The sequence below is a fragment of the Chaetura pelagica genome, unplaced genomic scaffold (genome assembly GCF_000747805.2).
Source record: "Chaetura pelagica isolate M959 unplaced genomic scaffold, ChaPel_1.0 scaffold212, whole genome shotgun sequence".
In the NCBI taxonomy this organism is placed as follows: domain Eukaryota; kingdom Metazoa; phylum Chordata; class Aves; order Apodiformes; family Apodidae; genus Chaetura; species Chaetura pelagica.
This window is the reverse complement of record NW_009952365.1, coordinates 364,841-383,839: the sequence shown is the minus strand read 5'-3', so window position 1 is coordinate 383,839 and position 18,999 is coordinate 364,841. Positions and strand designations below refer to the sequence as shown.

The 18,999-nt window shown below is 41.9% G+C and overlaps 1 protein-coding gene across 1 annotated transcript in view; it reads right to left on the bottom strand.

Moving 5' to 3' along the window:
* INADL (InaD-like (Drosophila)) overlaps positions 1–18,999 on the bottom strand; it is a 143,166-nt gene that overhangs the window by 59,451 nt on the left and 64,716 nt on the right.

Below are 18,999 nucleotides of genomic sequence, written 5' to 3'. Positions count from 1 at the left end.
TCCCCAGAGGCTTCTCTTCTCTAGGCTCAGAGATGGCTTCTCAGCATTTATTCTTTGGTAAGAGAGGTCTTTCCAGCATAGACTCTGAAGTACCATTTGCTGTGCTTATATCACTCAAAATACAGCATCAGCTGCAAATATTATTCACATAAAACTGCACTACTTTAATTATTTGTACAACAGTCTGGTTCTAAACCAAATTTTTTTTTAACGAAGGGAAACAAGGGAATTCCAGAGGCCCCTCAATCTTACCTTACCAAAACTATCAATTTCAGGAAACTCATAAAATTAAAGCTTGTTAATTAACCACTGTGGGCAATTGAAATGCTTAGATTGCAAACATGCTGCAAACTCACATCTCCAGGTAGAATCTTTTACTTCTGCTTCTTTCTGGTGACTCAGGAATATGCTCACCATGCTCTGCTTAACATTATGTGCTACTGTGCAGATGATTACTCAGAGCAGATGTCAGTGACGATGTATATGATTGATTACATTTTTAAATGCAGCCTCACTTGATATTAAGGTAGTTATTTGTCTTTCATCTACATTTCAACCATTTCTGTGACAGAAATACACTTACAAAGTTGTTTGGAGCACAGTGCGTGTCTACAGATGCTGACAGTTTAATCTGAATGTCTTTTCACCACTGGCATGCAGACATCTATAACTATTGCTTGTGAGGGTCAATCACAGTCAGGGTGACTTTTTTTTCCCCCTAATTGTCATTTGCAGATTTTAAAGCCAGCTTCATAAAACCACCTGCATCCAATGCTCCAGAGCTGGGTCACACATTAAAAAAGTCAAATAATTTTGCTGTGGCTGGATGTCACCTTCAGTACAGAGCCCAAGGTGAAAGAAACTGCTGCATTATGCATTGTGAAGAGAAATAAGAGATATTATATGCTCAACTATATCTCTGAGTCAGCAGCAGCAGCTGCTAGATCAATATTAGCTATTACCATTCTAGTGGGGAAGTATATTTTACTAGTATGATTTAACCACTATAGTGAATGTTCCCGTGACAAGGAAAAGGGGAAAGAGCAGGGGGAGGTGAGAGGGAAGCAACTAAAAGTGAATAAAAATTGCTGAGAAGAAAGACAATGAAGTAGAGGTGTTCTTTCCACAGCCCCTGTGCAGGTTGCCAGGGTGATTCAGCCAAACCTGGGTCCACCCCAGCATCTCTCCTCTCTGAGGGTCCTTCTGCAGCAATTCTACCAGCTGCAGCAGCCCTGAGGCTTCAGCAGGGACCACTGGAACAGGAGAGGCAGTCTCCTGTCTCCAACACCATATGCACCCAAGAGCATTACCTACACTCAGAGCAGCACAGATAAGAATCAGCTCCCCTGTCACTGTATTTACAGGCTGGCATTTTCCTGCTATGCTCAAAATCCCTGGTAGCCTGAAGCCTAAGCCTAAAATCCTGGGGGCGTATATTAAGGGTAAGATGTTATCCATGGAAAGCTTTAAAGCCCTACAGAGGTCTGCACAAAATCAGAATATCATAAAAAATTAGAAACCTCACTTGTTACTATCAATTACATGCCAAAATTTCGCATAACTGGATTAAATGGTGATCCATGTAGCTGTGCCGTTTTTTAATATACCTCTCAACTAATGGGGTCAAAAATTTAATTAGAGGTGTGATTTGCTACTTGAATTTGGGAAGGGTTTTTTTTTCTGTTTAGTATGCAGAAGCCTCTTGCTGAAAACCAGCAAGTGAGGAAAGGTCTCGAAAACGGTGCTGTCAAAGTCCAGCAGATACCAGCACACATGCAGCCACACCTGGTTTATCCACACTGCCAAGCTCTAATGTCCTTTTCCCATTAAGAGGAGTCCAGATCTGAAGAGCACAAAGACATTTTCTGCCCACCACAATTAGACAAACAACTCATTACAGCACAGTAAGTAGTTGCAGAGTATCTCAGCAGTGAGAATGTTAAGAACAGGTCAGCAGCAGCAAGAGGATTTCTTACTGGCTGCACTTTTGTGGATAAAGCAAGGAATGGGTGCTCTGGAGGGAGGCTGCTGACCAACCATTGCTCTGCCATGGTTCCTTCCATTGCTTGTTTTACATGGACAAGACATCTCAGTTCCAGTTGCTAGGAGCAAATCACATCTCTGAAGCGTGTTTTTAGCAACTCACAGTTGGACACACAGAAAAGAGGTGAAGGGGCAAGGAGAACACACGCTGAAACGCAGTATGGATCATGCTGCACGTCTTCAGAGTCTGCTTCAAAACTCATTTCCTTCTTGTCAGTAAAGCCCCCTGAAATTCCCAGTCAGAGACTGATGCAAGCCTCTGCCTGCAGACACAAGCTCTCTGAGGCTACCAGTGCCAGGGTGTCTGTAGGCTCTGCAGTGTTTCCTCCTACTGCAGCAGCACATAATATGGTTTCTCACATGGGAGAAGTGTTAGTTGTTCAGAAGTACGTGTACATTCCTGTTCCATGCTGGGCTACAACTAGGTTTTAGTCCTCCAAAAACTAACAGTTAGGGCAATTGCATGGTATAAGGCAGAGTCCCACTCAGGTTTCTGGTCTACTGGGACTGGGCCAGGACTTGGAGCCTGGTGAGCCCGAGCCCAGCTCAGCACTCCAGCTGCACCAGTAACCCCCCCACTGTGGGAACAATTATTTGGGTAAAGAAAAATGTATCTGGGGGGAAAAAAAAAATATCCCAAAATCCGTGCTTACAGCAGGAGAAAAGCTCTGTGTGGACTAAGCCCTTCCTTCAATGATCACATTCATTTATGAAGCAAATGTCTGAAATGGCTCAGGTGACTGGGCTGGTGGAACAGTGGGAGGCTAGAGAGGAGCCAGTGAAGATGTTTCCTGCCGAGTGCTGCTTCCAGCCCGGCAGGAGGGAAGCGTTACCCAGCTTGTGTGTCTGTGTTTCTGCATGCACGGACAAGCAGAGATACCCCTGCTTTTACAATCCAGGCTCCCTTAGCAGGGTGTGCTGTCTCCTCCCTGCACAACAGAAGGTTCCGGCTCTCACAAGCCCCACCTCCTGCAATTAAACACTTCCAAGGGCTGTCCTCACCAGCCTGCCCTGCAGTGTAAATGGTACCGCGCTATTCCCAGCGGTCTCCTTGCGTTACTCATCCAATCTGCATACAAATATCCTGTGGGCATCCAGCTGACTTCCTATAACACTGTAATCGTATTCTCAGTTTGCCTCTTAATAAGAATCTCATAAGATTATTTTAAACAATTATTTACCGCTTAAACAAACGTGCATCTAAGGCATCTTCTTTTTAATGCCTTTTTCAGCTGCTTTTTCTCCTCTCCAGCTGGTCTCACTTTTCAGTTCTCTGCCTAGCATTGGGGAGCCAGTTAGCATCTGCTTTTGCAAAGAATTCCATTATCTGCCTTCATTACCAGATACTTTACACAAGGCAATTGTAATTCTGTTGTTGCTGCATTACACATGGGACTCGGCTCTTGTTTTGGCACCACATGCAGTTGTTTCCACACTCGGTGACAATATGCCTATCACAACTGCTGCAAACATACCTCACCAATGATATTTAACTAGCTAAGGTAGCACCCACGTGTTTTTTTTTAAATCCTATACAGATGTAAAGTGAACTACAAGCACACGTACATGCTTTAGTGATCGCTCCTGCAAATATTTCCCAGTTATATTAGCAGACAATTACATTTCAAAGAGAAACCTTGGAAATGGAAGACAACTGCTTTCAAACAATATACTATTATGCTGCTGCATATGTTTCCCTGCTTCAGCCACTATTCCTATTATATTAAACAGAGAGATAAAAGAAACAAATGGGGACAATATGGTCAGGATATTGGGAGTTTGTGTGATCTAGTATTGCAACAAATACACAATTTATCTGCAGAGAAAAAAGCAGACACCACTTCTCAGGAAGGCAAAAGGCTCTTTAAACTACCAAGATATAGAAAGCACTTGCAAAGGGCTGAGGAGCCTTTTTCCCAAACCTGCTGAAATATCCAGTTAAATGAGCTGAAAGGGAAGAGGTGTTTTTTTTTGAGAATGGTGTCCCTGCCTGATGCAAACTGAAGTCCATCTAGATAAGGTAAAAAGAGGAAAGGAAAAGCACTGGATGACTCAGCTGGGTGATTTGGTTTAGTACCAAATGCTCAATATTAAAACTGTCAAGGCAAAATGCAGAGAAACGGGGAAAAACACCACAAAAAAGAGATGACAGATGATATTTGTAAATTGAAGGCGATGCTGAGGATTTTACACCCTTCTTGCGTTACCTCCGATAACTATTAGCAACAGACACGGGCTTTTGGAGACTCTGCAGTGCTCTCATTTATCAGCCTGTGCTCACTGTAATGGTTTTAGCTACCTTTTTTATCACCGAGCACATAACATGGGAACAGCTTTAGCCTTTTCTGAGATTGCTCTGCTCAGACAGCAGTGCTGCAGCCTCAGAACCAGTTTTTCAGTCAGTAATGACAGATATCAGAATGCAACCAGCATTCACAATGCACAGCCAACCTTGCATAGCAAACAACTAATTCCCTTCTTGATTTCACTATAAACATTAAAAAAGAAAGAGTAGGAAGTCCCTTGAAAGCTAACCCTAGAGCTGTGAGGGCAGCACATCTAATTTACTGATTACAATTTACAAGAACCTAAATAAGCATATTGAAAGGACCATAATTGAACAAATGGGGTTTAGAATTCTCCCACTACTAATAATATAATAAGCTTATTGTTTTAATCTTCCCACTAGCCCTCTATTCAGCTCCAAGGAGGCAGACAGTTCTTCAAACCTTATCTCTAAAGCAATGTACTCATCAGCTTTCATAAGCTTGAAATGGAAAAAATAAAGAAAATTTCTGTCATGCTTTCTTAAATTCCATGAAGTCATTCCAGTTCTTCTCAAAGAGATCAGCATGCATGAGAAAAACAGGGCAGTTGTATTCAAAACTGGCAAATCTAAATGCAAAAGCCAGAGATCACGTTATGACCAGTCACCCTTCCTCAGGTGGTGAGATGCAAGGACAGAGTCTGCTGGGGCTCACACCTCTGGAAAGGCTGTTACCCCTAAATCTGTGGGCAAGGAGTATCCCTGCAGCGGGATGGGGCAGCTGTGGGCTCCCCATCTGATCCAGCATCCCCTGCCATCTCCCTTTGACAGCCACACCACACCTTTGGCAGCAATGTTTCAGGTACACCATTTGGAAGTCATTTGCCAAAAGTGAAGAAATTATTTTCAGAGAGAAAGAAACCCCAGCATTTCTATTATTCTTTAGGACACTTTAATGCTCCCACGCCAAGCCCAAGTCTGTCATATACAAGGAAGAAAAAAACCCAAAGACCTCTCTGGCTGTATCTCTCCCCTTCCTCCCCAAACAATGACAGTCAAAACATTATAACATTACCTGTAACACAGGGGAGAGCAATGCACAGGGTGCCACACAGACAAAACCTCTCTAGCTGAAGTGTGGACTCCCTCATGCTCTTACAAATACAACCCACCTAAGTTCAAGTGAAAAACAAGTTTGCATTCAAGTCTCCTGAGACAATATTCTTACCCTAACTTGAAGACTGTCTGTCTTTTGTGGGAAGGATTCGGGCTATTATTTGTGATCTCTGAGTTTCTTCTCTTCTACCTGCTCCCTACAGTTCAGGCTTCCATTCCATTTTGCTCCTCTCATGCCATGCAAGCCCTTGTAGCAGCTCCTCAGCTCACAAAAGAAAACTTTCCTTCTCCTCCAATGCTTTTCCTTAAATCCTATTTGTCCCTCACATCACACTGTCTTCAACAGAAGGCAAAAATTTCTGCTCATGATTTTTAACTAATCCAATAAATGACAGTCTCCACAAACCACTTCAAGTACTATTTCATTTTGTTCCTGTGAGCAGGTGACATTTAGGAACAGCTATAACTATTTTTTTTCTTCCTATAATCAAGGAATTGTCAGGCAACAAGCAGAGAGAAAAGTGGCATTTAGCCCTGGCTGAAAAACAGGGTAACTGCAGCCTGCAACATCAGGGAGCATCTGCAATGCTTGCACCATCTCACCTCAATATTTTGAACAAATGCAGCTGTTGTCAGGAATTTCTTCCTTATTTCAGGCCCAAAGCTTCATTCTAAAGCTGCAGTTTTGTTACACAACATTTAAGTTTTCTGAGGAAGGGATATTGTAAGTTTCTCTTTTTTAATTAGATGACAAGGACACGATGAGTCTATTAATCCTGAGCTTTATCTGAAATCTGTAACACTTTTAAGAGGAGACTGAGTTGAAAGTGTGGCAAGCAGAGCATCCTGATGCTAATAATTGCTGATTATAAGGGAATCTGTCCTCCCCTGCACACAAGGCTTCTGCTCATTTGCCTTTCAAATGATGCATTAACGCTCATCCAAGCACTTGGGTTTCCTCAGCAGTGACCTCCTCTGGCTGCTGTGACCTCGCATCAGTCACTCTGGTGGGGTGCTGACACTGAGCTCAGAGTGTCTCCTCACCAGCTCACAATCCCACCATCTAACTGTCTGTGGAGAAGAGGACTGGCCACAGCCATCCATGTATTTCTTGCTCACTGCCCCCAGATGGAGAAACTGGTTGTTTCCTCTAAGTATGAGACACTCCAAATGGTTTGGCTTTTGGAGCATCACACTGTTCCTAGTTGATTAAATACAGATAGCAACAAGTTTTTATTTTTATAAAATCCTCTATGAGGACACAAAGAGTTATGTGCAAAAATAATCACATCATGGTTGATGTGTCCAGTTCTGGAGCCCCAACATAATAAGGGCATGGAGCTCCTGAAGCGAGTCCAGAGGAAACCACAAAGATAATCTAATGGCTGGAGCAGCTACTAAGACAGGCTGAGAGAGTTGGGGCTGCTCCACCTGGAAAGGAGAAGGCTTCAGGGAGACCTTAATAGCCTGAAGGGGCTACAGGAAAGCTGGGGAGGGGCTTTCTAAAAGGGCTTGTAGAGGACAAGGGGTAATGGATCAAAACTGGAAGAGGGAGGATTTAGGTGACACATTAGGAAGACAATCTTCACTACGAGGATGGTGAGACATTGCAAAAGGTTGCCCAGGGAAGCTGTGGAAGCCCCATCCCTGGAAGTGTTCAGGGCCAGGTTGGATGAGGCTCTGAGCAACCTGATCTAGTGGGAGGTGTCCCTGCCCATGGAAGAGGAGTTGGAACTGCGTCTTTAAGATCCCTTCCAACCCTAGCCATTCTATGATTCTATGATGTTTAGGCCCACAAAAGACCAAACTGAAGGCATTTTGAACTAATTACATCTTAAAAATGTGGGGTAGACTCAAAAGACAGCCGCTGTAGACCCTATTTTTAAGCTGTTGAAAAGGTAACTGAGAAAAATCCCTTTAAAATTGCCCTACTTTATAATATTGCAGTATATGATAGTAACATACAGTTTAAGTCATCTAAGACCAAAACACTGCAATCTTCAGAGCTCCCCAGCCCACTCAGTGGTGGTGGCACCGAGCAGCCCAGAGATAAGGCTCAGTTATCACAGCCACCAGGCCCACGTGCCTCCCAAGAGGAAAGCAGCCTTGCTCCTGGTCTGCTGAGGCTTGCCTGACATAGTTCTCCAGGAAGCCAGGATATTTAAACAGTACCAGAATGTTAAAAAATGCTCATTTCCACCTGCAAAGTCTCAGGGAAATTCGAAATAGCTCTAAGCACACATGGCTTGCACTTCTGGCCTGCTGCATGGTGGCCATCCCGTGGCATCGAGGTGCCCACCAAGTGTCAGTGATCTGTAAGGATGCACGATGTGCACGGAGATTCCCAGAGGCTTTAATAGATGATTATGTTTTTAATGACCCATTTTACAATGCAGCTTGGGGGAAAAATATCTCTCAATATGGATAGAAATTTCTTTTCTAAGCTACTCTTCCTGGTAGGAGCAGGTTTTCTGGTTTGCTCCTGCTCCAATTGCTCTGCTGGGATCTATAATCCAATCCCTACGTTTTTATTTGAAAGCTGCTCCTTCATTTGATAGAAGAGCAAGTGTATCTGAGCCCCACCAAAGAATATTAGGGAACTCTAATCAATCGATTGCTCTTCTGCTTGGTCTCAACGCGAACAAATGAATATTGTGAACATTTAAATTTCTTCTCCCTTGACAGTAATACAGTGTAACTTCATCTGACACTGTTTCATCTTTAAATAATGATGTTCCCACAAAGCGACTGGCACAGTCATTATCTTGGAATCTTTCTGCACTGAGTCTAATTAAAAAGAGTGGCACCAGTCTCTTATCAAGAATGGAAAGTTTGTTACCTAACAAAGGCTTTTATGGGTCTGAGCACCAGCTTCCCCAGTCATAAGTCATTGTGAAAGGCAGCTGAGAGGACATCTCTCAGAAACTAAGGTGATGGGACATTTCTCAAACAATGATTCCTTCTTAATTTAAGAATCTGTGATGAGAGTCTGAACCTCCTCCATCTAGAGGGGAATGGGAGGTGACAATAGGGAGACTTTTGGACTTATTAATAAAGACTTTTTTACCAGGAAACATAACCTGTACTGATAAGCTCAAAGATGTACAGAAAACTCTTAAAGGGTGGTCTCCAGGGGAATTGCCAGCATTTGTGAAATGCAGGCAAAAGATTATAAAGCGTCAAAACAAGCCATAAAAACAGACTGAGGACCTAGTTGTGAAAGAGCAGGCAAAGAGGATGAAATGATACTCTGCAGCTGGGATAAGAGATGGTGGAGAGGAGATGGCAGGAAGAATGGCCCAGACTAACAACTATAGGGATAACACATTATACAATCATTTAAACAAATACAACATTTACTGTACAGCTGCTGAAATGCTCAAGATTTATCTTAACATTTCTTCTATACTGTATATTTTCCCTAACAATATATACTGTTTGTATTTGGTCAGAAATTCAAATGCAATCAAAACACAAGCAACAGCTTTGTAATGAAAAATATTGCACAGAAATATGCCAATTGTGATTAACAGAAGCAAACCCGTTGTATTGAAATGTTTTCATTTAGAACTGGGTTATAAAACAAGAGCATTGTTATTCTCAGAGGAGATAACAGAGGTTCCATTCTGATCAAAACCATTTTAAATGGTCTAATTTCCACTTTGTCAAAGATTTCCTTTGGTCTGCCTTTGGGCCTTCACAAGCACCTAGTTAACAACATACTGTGCAGTGACCTTGGAAGAGGTTCTGCCATCACACCATGGCCACAAACACTTCCATCATTTTCCACCTGACAACTCCCAACTTCACACTCCTAGTTTTTATTCACTGACCAGAAAAGAAAAATATCCTTTTTCAGCTCCTAATAAGTTGTTCAAGTTTGATAAGCTATTTTAATTCCCACTGAATTAGTTGAATAAGCTGTGGAGAGAATAGGTCTTTGTTTCAGGCACCTAAATAAAAAGCCAAAAGCCGATTTTTTACTACAGGCAGATCTGTATCCAGATTTCTCTCAATTCTCTGGGTGCACACATACTTTTCCTGAATATTTTTTTCACTTAAATGATGCTAGTAGGTCAGAGTATGCTCAGATCTTTATGTAGACTGCCATTTAAAACTTACAACGCATCTTTAAAGCAGAAAAGGTTTGATTTAAATTAAGTGCAAATCAAATTTAAATTAAAAAGCTGCTTAACATTAAAATATGCATATCCAGCTGTTAAAGGACATAAGGTGACAGAGTGTACTCCACTTGCAGAACAGATCTGACCAGCCCCACAACACTGTTTGGTATATTTTAGCTAATTTATTTATTTTTAATAAATAAATATGCAGCTACACAGAATCAGTATTTTGCTAGGTCCACACCTAGCCAGTCTTTCATCAAACTGATTACAGCTCCTCAAACACTTACAAACTATCTGTCAACTTCTAGGATCCTCTGTGCTTTTGCACAGGACACTGTAGTCACTCTCTCTAACTCCCCAGTGCTGCTGAGAAGTCTGTCAGCTACTTGAAGACCAACTCTACACTGTGTTTGGTGTGCTACATACCCACCTCATCACCACACACTTCTGGATATGAAGCCAAGAAACAAAATATTAGATTAACAGAACAGGGCCAGCCCACCCCATAAAATCATAGAATGGTTTGGGTTGGAAGAGACCTAGAAGATCATCTAGTTCCAATCCCCCTGCAAAGGCAGGGACACCTTCCACTAGATGAGGTTGCACAGAGCTCAATCCAACCTGACTTTGAACACCCACAGGGAGGGTGCAAAACACCTCCCCCATCCTGCAAAGCTCCTATAGAGGCAAGAAATTTCACAAGGAGTAAATCTGGGATGGTTCTAGGTCCTAGTTTTTTAAGTTATCAAATTGCACTTGAGCACTTTTCAAGCTTCTTACAACATCAAGCAATGCTTGGAGGCTTTGTTTCTTTAAACATAAACCTGAGTTTCCCAATGTCATGGCTTGCCTTTGATTGTTGAGCTAAAATGAAAATGAAAAATGACTGCAACACCTGGCAATACTGCAGACTGCCAGTTGCTGTGCCTGAGAACAAAACACATATCTATAATTTCACTTTTAAGCATCTCCTATTAATAAAACCCCCAAAATAATTATTCTACTATATTTTTACCTATCTTTAGCCACCACTGGGCAACCGTTGCCTTCTCATCCAAGAAAGACCTGCAACTCAGGAGATAGAGACCTACACCCACATCTCCAAACAAGGTTTCTCATACACAGCTTGGCTCTCCTATGACTAAGAGAGTACTAGAGTACTACTGACAACCCCTGGTAACATTTATCCACAGGATTCCTCTCCCAAACCAGCCACTGAGCAGTTTTCTGCTGAGTGAGTTCAACAGGATGAGGAGGGGAAGAGCAACAAGCACCCATGTACCATAAACACCTGGGGAAGGTGGGAGTGGGGACAGGCAGGTCGTGGTCACCCTTTCAACTCCCACAGAGATGGTCTCATGTTGTGGAGCTTCAGCCTGAAGCTTACACAGCCAACTGCCATTTTCCCTTTCCATCAGGTGAGGTGGGGGGATCTGGGCAGAGGAATGGATAACAATTCCTCCCCACACATCTTATTTAATCAGCTGTCTTGAGTGTCTATTCGAGAAGTTAATCAGGTTTATGCTGCACTTATGACATTATAAAACTTAAGACATTTGATTAAATAAGACAATACTTTCTATCAAAAATTCTGTTCTGATTGTTTTTAATCTCTCTAAAGGACAGAGTTTGAGAGACCTGCCTTCTCTTCCACAATAAGTAAAATAAAAGGATTAGGGTCAGATACTTTTGCTTACACCACATTTCAAATAAGAGGTGATAAGCAAGGCATTAGTTTCTCTGCAGAAAAAAATATAACCATAAACAAGTGTCAGAGTGCTTTAGCAGGTATTTTTAGTACAGAAGTATGTTATTAGGTAACAAATAGCTTCTCTTTAATGTATTTAATGAAATAAAGATATTAATGCATTAAGCTTTGGGCATTTTAAAAATGTGAACACAATTATAATCAGGAAATTGATGATGTATGTGAACGGAGACTTGCAATATGTCAAGGGCTCTTTCTTTTCCTCTGGCAAAAGAAATCCGTCTCCAAGGATTTCTCCAAGAGGAAGAGCTAAATGGATAAACTTCAGTATATTAAATAGACTTACTTTTTCCACTCTGACTGGAGGAGGAAATCAACTAAAAAGAAAGTTAAAAAACAAATGCTTGAGGGAAAAATAAGAGCAGGGTATGGAAGTTTCTACTGTAATTCTTTTGGGTTGTCATTCAACTGATTTTTTTTCTCTTATGGAATGTAGCCTTCAAAAGGGATGAGTCAGATGCATCCAGGTCTTGTTCTTCAGGAATAAACACTGTCTTGTGGGCAAGCTGGAACTCCATGGATCCTGCTTTTTATTTATTTTTATTTTTAAATATAAACGGCCATCTAACCCCTAGAAATGGTGGCATGGAGCACCAGAATGCTCAAGATGCTTTCTGTATCTTGCAACAGATGGCCAACCAAGGCATCCAACAGACGGTAACCAAGCCACAAGAGATGCCAGGTCTTCTAAACTGCAGTCTGGGGGTTACGCTGTAGTGTTTATTATTTATATTTTAATCTCTTAATATAAATTAAGCTTAACTTTTATATGGTAAATAATTTTATTCTGTTTTCCCTCAGGAACAAAGCTTATGTGATCGTACCCTGTGCAAGCCAAGCTCCTGCCCCAAAAGCTTTGAACCTGCTTGCCAATTTGAAGCAAATCTGATGGTGGACTAGGGGGTCTCAAAGGTACTATGAAAGGCCCATGAAAAAAAAACAGTTGTGCAGAGGAGAGAAACCTGATAAATACCCCGACTGGGGGAAAGGCTTTGGTGCAAGATCACACATTATTAAAGCGTCAAAGAATTCACATGAGAAAAAGCCCTCAGAAATGCTCCAGCCACAGGAAAAGCTTAAATCGGAGCTCACACCTTCCTTGACACCCCAAAGTCAGTTGAAAGGGAGACACAAATCTGTAGGAATCCAACCTCATTAGCTGCAGTACTCACAGAAGCACTCATTAAACTCTTCACAACTCTGCACTCAGGCCCTGGCTGGAGGCAGGGCAGAGAGCACCCACCCAGCACCTCCGCCCTCCCCTTCAAACATCTCTGCTGCATCTCTCCAAGCAGAACCCAGGAATCAGCCAAAAAGGAAAAGGGAAGGTCTGCCAACACACGGCTATCAAGGGACAGGGAGGACAGGCCAGAGCAGATGTACCAACTGGCTGCCATACAGACCCATCCAGGGACACGGAGAGGGTCAGCCCGTGGGTTTGCTCGGGTGCCAAGAGCCACCTGCTCACGCTGCCAGCAGCTGCTGCGCTGGCTCTGCCCTCCCAGCCCGCGCCCTCCCTGATGCGTGTCACTGTGCAAGCACCACTCACTGACACCACCACAATATGCCTCCTGCACACACAGAAGAATGACCACATCATTCTGTCCCTGAAAGGCTTCGCTGAACTCCCTGTTCCTCACAGAATCTCTTTAAACCTCTTTCTTGGCCCTGGCTCATAGGCTGCCCATGCTCATCCGTGCATACAGCTCTACTTACTCCCTCGTCCATCACATCCCAGTCTCATCTCATTTTTTCCTCTTCCACTCTTCTCCCAGCCCTTCAAGTGACACCTCACTATATGCCATGCTGTCAGGCTGTTCACTTAAAGGCTTTCTTCCCTTGAGAAACACTATTCCAAAAATCGTATCTTCTGTACTTTTCACAGCTCAATCCTGAAATGAGCTCGTGCTGTAAAATTACTACATTGCCTATTTAAATATGCTAATGATGCACAACAAAATAACACTCAAAATAACCTGTCATGTCCCTAGGAGAGCTACAGGTAACAAAATGGAGGAGAGTACAGCCAAACCTTAGGGGGTTAAAATAGATTTTTTTTGCCAAACACTTGCCGGAAATACAGTTTCTGGTTCAGAACACAGTTTGCATTATGGTTTACAGTTCAGTGCAGAGAAATGTCCAGACTTGAACGTTTGAGTTGCATACAAGCCTGGCACAGGGAGCAAGAGGGTCCAGCACCAAGGGAATCTTGTCCCTCCTCCTTCCCTGGACATCCAGCTGATCTGCTGTGCAGAGCATCCCTGATGGCTGCGTTACAGAACAGTCCTGGCTCTACCAGAGCAGACAATTTCAGGACCATTTCACCCTGTAGTAGTACAAGCTACACTTTGCTGTTGTTTTAAGGTACATCAAATGCTGCTGCTTGCTGTTTACTCCCAGAGTAGCACCTTTAAGAACCATTTGGCTGGTGTCATTCTCTCTGCTTTCGTAAGCACTGCATCAAGAGCCATAACTTAGCTCCACAGGTATGTGCACACACCAGCAAATGCCTTGTGCCTTCATACACTGGCATTTCCATCCAAATGCTTCCCAATTTAATTATGTGGTTCAATTCTAAGTAATAGCACATTACAAGTATGAGAACTTATGTTCAATATCTCAGAATATTCCCAGGACCATCTCACCATGGAAATGATAAATTATTACCTCATTTTATAGAGGAGCTGTTTCAGTGTACTATGTAAGTTTAACATAATGAATGTTAATCAAAAGGGCTACTTAAAAGCAAAAAATGCTACTTAAGCTTACAGTTCTGAAATCACAAATACATATGTAGTTATACATGTGTGATAGCCAATGCACTTGGTTTTCAAGTTAAGGGATACAAAAACCTCTGAAACTACATAAAGCATTAAAAAAAACCCAAACAACAACCTGAAAACAACTGTTAAAGCATTTGGTATCTACTGAACAATCACAAAATGGTATGATGAAGTCAAAGTTTATCAGTGCTAGCTTTAGACAATGTCAGTGATTCACCTGTAGCTCTGTTCCCTGGCAGCACATCCATGACCTGAACAGATTTAGCTCACTCAGCTTTTGCTGTTGGGCTGCTGGTGGCTCCTGACTCTGTGCTGGCCTGTCTGCCCAAAGACATGCAGAAGAGCAGGGTCCTCCTCCAGACCAAAACCCCAACCAGTTCCCTTAACTGTCCTACTCTCCTGTTGCACTCACAAACCACAACATTCCACTCTGCTTCCCTTTCCCCTCACCTTCTCAAAATAACCCCAGAATATGACACCAATATCAACCCTGCTCCTGGATCTTGAATTACAGCTGTGGAACCCGAGAGTGACTGGTTCCTGAAGCACTGGTGGTGAGCAGGGTGAGGAGAGGGTTGGAGCATACAGCACCAAGATGCCACCAGTCAGTGGTCACTGACTTGCCACCTGCCTGTAGGGAACACAGTCCCATTTGCCAAGGCAACCTGGATTAATGGGTGTGTTGATGGAGGTGCTCAGCCCTTGTCTGAGGGAAGCACGTGGAGGGCAATGGCTGTGGGCTCTGCAGAGGGACACCAGTACAGCCCAGGGCCCTCAGCTTTGGAGGGCTGTGCTCCTAAGACCTCCACTCCATCCCTGCCCAGCACACGTACACACACACCTGCACTTTTTACATTCACAGCAGCAGAAATTTGCTGTTTCCTTAATGATCCCCAAAAGCTCAATGCTTTAACATTTCCTCTAATAACTTTTGTGGGAAGCAGAGACAGGAAAGCAAAAGCCCTGATCTCTAAGCAGTGATGAAGCAAACAGACATGCCCATCATTACACTAACTATAAAAGGCTCATTATTACTTCTGGGATAGCAGAAAGAACTATCTGTCCTTTAGCCAGTTGCCACAGCATCTCCTCTGCTCTCAATATGGCAAAAGAATTTTGAATTTGCTGATAAAATAGAGATGTTCATCTGATGCAGACAGCAGTCTTTTATACACACACACACACGTATATATGCATATGGGTATATAGATCTTTTCCTAGGGTCATGAACTTGAAAGTAGTTTTCAATACACATGTGGCCCCTACAAGGCATAAAGCAAATTATTAATAGCCTGTCACAGTGCATCACAGCTAGCATAGCTAGAGATAAAATATTCTGGATTGCTCTTTAAATGCCAGCTACCCTGACAAAGAGCAATTACATACCTGCTCCAAGCAGAAGGTAAATGGATGACTAGCCCCTAAGCCACTACACTGAATAAGGGAGAATCAAGTTTTAAGATTGAGGAGCAAAACGTAACTTCAACTTTCTCAAACAGTGCAAGAAGTTATTCTGGCCAGCTGTCTCCATTCCTGGAATATTGTGGAAAACTAGGACACATCTGTAAAGAATAAAATTATTGTCATTTAACATTTTTACTTGCCCTTCTGTTGGAGGCTTACTTTCACTACCTATTTGGAGCAGCTACTGTTTAAACCAAGCAGACCATTTTGGAACAGAGCTATTATGCAAATAATCCATTCTACATTCTAACTAAAAGCAATGCTGTGCTAGTCTGGACAAGACAAGATGCACAGTAGAGTTTCTTTTTAATATTTTTTCCCTGTGTGTGCTGTGGAGCAACATCATTTACAATGTAATGATGAGAGATACCTTCCTATCTAAAAATCAGACATAGAGGAATATAAAACACAACTGCCTTTTATGGGCTAGTGTTTGTCTTTCCTTTATTTAATGATTTACATTAAATATTTATATCCTTTTAACATATTTTTAGGTGCAAGTCATTGCAGTGATATTAAGTGTTCTTCAATGACAGCAATATCAAGATCTACTTGCATTATCCTCTTAGCAAGTTGGGACAGGGATACCTGTGTGTGTAGATTTATACCACAGACATTATCTTGTATCTCTAAGTTATATGAAATTACCTATCTGTAACACTTGAGCAAGATCAAAGATCCCAAACAACAGCAGCCACCTGCACCATGCCTTAGACAATGTAATAACCTTAAAGCATCAAATCAGTATATTTCATGCCTAGCTTTTTAATGCTGTTCTCTGGATACCTGGCTTGTGTTGGAAGAAAAGAACATACCTAAGAACAAATGCAATTTAAGGCAATATTTAAAGATTAGATTATCCTTTGTTGCAAATAGCTCATTTGTTTACTAGCACATTGCTTTATTCTTGTATTGCCTCCTTTTACCATGAAAATGCTGAATATTCAGTTTAGATTCCCCAGCAGCTTTTTATTTTAGTCTAAAAACATTTACCTAACACATTCTTAACAAGCAAAGTGAAGAAAATTCAGCCATCTGTCTCTACATTACAATAACAGTTATGAAGGAGTAGATTATTCTATACAGCAAGAAATTTAATGCTAGGAATTCTTACAGTTTAAGCACTGCATGCTCATGTCAGTTTTGTATACAAGAATGCTGAACACCAATGTACACAGAAACAATGATTTATAAGCCAGCACATGACAAAATATTTTAAAGGTATTAGATGCATTCAATATTTCAATCATGCTATATGACCACGCTTCAAAATGAGAAAAAAAATAATGCTCTGTGCTATTATTTTCCTATGCCCCAGCCCCTCACTAGTTCTAAATTATCACTAAAAATTCTTAAAATTACTTGCTGGAAACAAACACAATATAGAGATAGATCCAAATCCTTACCTGGGAAACCCCCTTGTACCATTGCTGTACCAGCATGTACTTCAAGATATCTGCATTCCTGACAAACATTCAGGGCTGTAAGCAGCTCAAATCCTCATCATACACAGACTCAGAGCTTGTCTTTCTTCTGACGACCTTGGGCCTATTTTTCTGAGCTTTTTCTCTCCTTAAGGGCAAACCGTCTGTCTGTTTCTATTACGAGATGCCATCAATTACATTAATTTCAAGCTACCCACAAGCTCGTAGTTACATCTGCCAGCAGATGAAAGCTGCCTAGGAAAGTGTGCAGGGAGCAGCAGATCTCTGGTTTCCCCCATCTGACCCACCGATGCTGCTGTTTGTGCAGTGCCTTACCCTGCTGGCATTCAACTGACATCTCCATCCCCAGCCCCGACTCACCTCAGAGGGTGCTTTAGATCCCTGGGAGCTGCAGGTACCTCCTGCCGACTGACCTGCTGCACGGCAGAGGAGCAGTTAACAGGAGTTATTTCTCTAAGCATCCTTTTTCAGGCAAACTACAGGGGTTAAAAATGGATTTCTCTTCATGAAACAGCTTCGTAATATGCATTATGTCCTAATGCTGCAAAGCCTGCAGTTTCCCAGCACTGATACAGGTTCATAGGGTTTGGGTTGGGTTGTTTTTTTAGTGTCACCGAACAAATCCAATCTGCGATTCTAAGACTCAAACTTCATCATAACTTGTATTTGACTGTAACTCTGAACGAGCAGTGTTAGTTTTACTGCAATGAGGGCTGAAGTGACACATTGAAGAGATTCAAAATCCCTCATTTAGCAATTAAAAAAAGCAAAGATGAAAATCTCTCTCTAAATTTATAAACGTACTTAGTCATTTTGGGTAGTCCTCACTAATTCTTCCACAACACTGCATTTAATACAACTCAAAATACTCTGTTATTTTGTTAATGCCATTAATTTGTTCATTTTTAAAGTTCATTGTCCTTTCTTTAGAATATGTATCACAGCACATACAAAGCCATCTGTTCAGTGCATTATGTGCAAGCACACAGTAAAAAAATACAAGAAGTCCCAGCTGTAATTTTACTGTTAATTCATCAAAAATGTAATTTCCTTTTGCAATACTTCAACAGATGATGAGAGCTGTGCATGTGATTCACAAAGAGAGTAAAAAAAAAAAAAAAGCCAGCTCAATAACAAAAACCCAGACTAAACCACAACCTCAAACTAAAATGACACCAAAATTGTAATCTATCCTCATGTGGCACAACAGCTTATGAGTCTGCCCAGTATGTACAGCCCTTCTGGATCCACTATTAGGGCTGGTTACAAAACTTACATATTTTAGCTAATTATGGGTCAGAACAAGAATAGGAAAAGAAGATTAGCAGTATAGAGTCATATTAAATGGAGATTAACACTGAGCAAAAAAATGAAAGTCACTGCTCCATTCATCTAATCCTGGCTCCTGCTTGATCTTTGAAAATCCACCGTACTAAATGCACTTGTTACTATATTTTAGGCAATTAATTCTTGCAATTACTATATTTTTTTCTTCAACATTTTATAATCATAAAGCTTGAAGCATTTTTTCAAGCTACATCTGACTCTGAACATCATCCCTATTTGCTGTTGATTGCAGTGACATCTATTGGAGAGGCAGAGTTTGGCTGCACAAGCTGCCTCACCTGAAGATCATCACTGGTTTTGGGTGTCCACCCCAAAAAAATTAGAATAAAATTAAGAACTGCTTTTCCTTTGTTTTTGCACAGCTTTGCATGAAACAGATTCTAAGCAGTTAGATTCCCACCTTCACCCCAGCACTGCAGAGACACATCCTGAGGCCACATCTTCACATACCCCACACTCTTTACCACACCTTCCACAAAGCCTCCCCAGAACTCCCATTCCTTCCTTTCCTCCTTTGTTTTCAGTGAAAGCCACCATCCTCTCATGGATATCACTGAGCCATGGAAGCTGCTAAAAGCCTTAGGTGTGATGGGGACACTGCTGACATGCCCAAGAGCTCCCTAACCCCAACCCTACTGAG